Raw genomic sequence first — 2,225 nt, 5'->3', positions numbered from 1 at the left:
CTATGATCCTATGAACTCATGGCCCTCAGTGGGCAACCCAGTGCCACCCCTGGGCAAGTCAGTGCAGACTGCGTGCATCCTAGTGCCTTTGCTGGGCAACTTGATCCCTTGCCTGGACAACCCCCAGCACCGTCAATGGGCAACCCAAATCGAGCTTGCTGACTGATGTTGATAGCATTCGGCATGCTACGTTGCAAAATCGAGCGGCTGTTGATTTTTTGCTGTTAGCTCAGGGTCATGGATGTGAAGGTTTTGAAGGTATGTGTTGTATGAACCTTTCCGACCACTCATCATCCATTCATAAGCAGTTACGGGAGCTGAAGGATAACATGTCCAAATTAAAAGTGGTCAAAAACAGTTTCGATGATTGGTTAAGCTCGTGGGGTATAACGGGATGGTTATCAGATTTACTAAAGCGAGGGCTCATGCTATTGTTGGTTATATTATTATTGATTATGGCAGCCTCGTGTGTTCTCCGCAAAGTGACTGACATGATAGAAAATGCCATGCATAAAGTCTGGCTGGCTCAAGAAGAAAAAGGGGGTATTGTAGGAATGTATCTGAGAGAAAACGGCCATGTGAGCCAGCCTCCCTACGGTGAGGGATTAGATTAAGATCAAAACAGGTGGTAGAAGATGGCATTAGTACATGGGAAAAACGGGAACTGAGAAGGTAGAAAACATGTTGTGCTAATGACTAAGCGATTTACTATGCGAATTCTTGTAACCAATCTGATGTGTGAACGAACTGCATGCACAGCGCGTGGACAGTGTAACTCGCTGATCAGAAATAAGCGAGTCGCGTGTACGGCTACAACACAGGGTATAAAAGATGATGATCGGTGCTTAATAAACGGCTTCTGTTGATTCACATTGGATCGTCTGGAGTCCAGTTATTTCTCCTCAACAGGGTGCGGGAGGAGAAACCATGCTCTCTGCTAAGACACTAGGGGAACCCACTAGCAGGGTTTGACCAGCCACATTTTAACCAAAAGAGGCAGAAAATGCCAGCGACGACACTGTGAGCACCCGGAGATCTGCGGAAAGGTCTGAAAGTCCATTCAGTCCCTGGCCAGAGGAGAGAGAGCTTCACCTGGAGCTGCTTCTGGACTTTCTCATGGGATCTTTTGAGAGAGGTCCCAGCCCTAGCTCTGTCCCAGCATCAGTGACACCTCCAGCATCTGAGCTGATCCCATCCCTGCTACGAGTCCCTCTTCACCAGCAGCAGCCAAGGGAGCACAGCCTCCAGCATGGCCACCGTCAAGATGAACAGGTCGACGAGGGCGATGGGCGACTGGCAGCATTTCACCCCCAGGGCTGAGCTGGATGACACCGAGCTTCGTGTTTCTGTTCTGCTTCTCCTCCCCAGGGAGCTGCAGTCCACACCCACCAGTGGCATCCCATAGTCACTGATGACAAAGATGTGGGCTTCCCGCGCCAGCTCTCCTGGGACCCCCTGCGAGTCCATGGGGCTGTTCCCCGTGCTGCAGCACCGGCCGGAGCTCTGCACCGGCATCACAAAATGGCTGGGCACCACCAAGGTGTTGCTGGCCTCCAATTTGGTCAGATGGGACAAGGAGGAAGGTGACAGAGGCATCTCCAGGGCCCGGAGGTTGGTACCTGCCTTGGGCGGCCATAGAGCCGCCTTCTTGCTGAGGAAAGTCACGTAGCGGCAGATGGGCAGATGATGCTGCTCTGGACCTGGCCGTCAAGCTTGGCGGAGAGCAAGCACTTCACCAGGCAGTCGTGGCAGAAGGTGTGCCCGCAGCTGAGCTGGCGGTGCATGGCCTCCAGCGGGTGGAACTTCTCGTAGCACACGGGGCACTCGGCCGGGGGTCCCTCCTTGCTGGACGAGGCCTCAGACATCCCTGCTCTGTTGGCCACAGGCGCTCCCCAGCTGCGAGGAAGAGGCACGATGGGTTAATAAGGTTGAAATGATAAGCATGATCCATCTCTTCATCTCTCCTCCTCCTCCCTGCTCTCTTGCTTTTGCCCTCTTGCCCCTAACAGATGCAGCTGACAGCTACTAGGCATCCTCTCAACAAGACAGGGCATTTTCAGGAGCATTACGCCTCTCAGTGTGGCCCTTGGGGCAAGAGAGAGATGACGGGAGGACCCCAACTCCAGAGCCAGCGCGGGCAACAATCCCCGGCTGCAAAATCACATGCACGAGCCCCTGGATGGACGTGCTCAGCACGTGGTACAGATAAAGCAGGTTCAGCTTGT

General features: G+C 53.5%; 1 pseudogene; it reads right to left on the bottom strand.

Moving 5' to 3' along the window:
- Positions 1-1,200: 1,200 nt before the first annotated feature.
- Positions 1,201-1,865, bottom strand: LOC134523140 (RING finger protein 222-like; annotated as a pseudogene).
- Positions 1,866-2,225: the final 360 nt, after the last annotated feature.

Source organism: Chroicocephalus ridibundus, chromosome 14 (assembly GCF_963924245.1).
Source record: "Chroicocephalus ridibundus chromosome 14, bChrRid1.1, whole genome shotgun sequence".
Classification (NCBI taxonomy): Eukaryota; Metazoa; Chordata; class Aves; order Charadriiformes; family Laridae; genus Chroicocephalus; species Chroicocephalus ridibundus.
The sequence above is the reverse complement of the archived record's forward strand: the minus strand, read 5'-3'. Positions and strand labels throughout refer to the sequence as shown.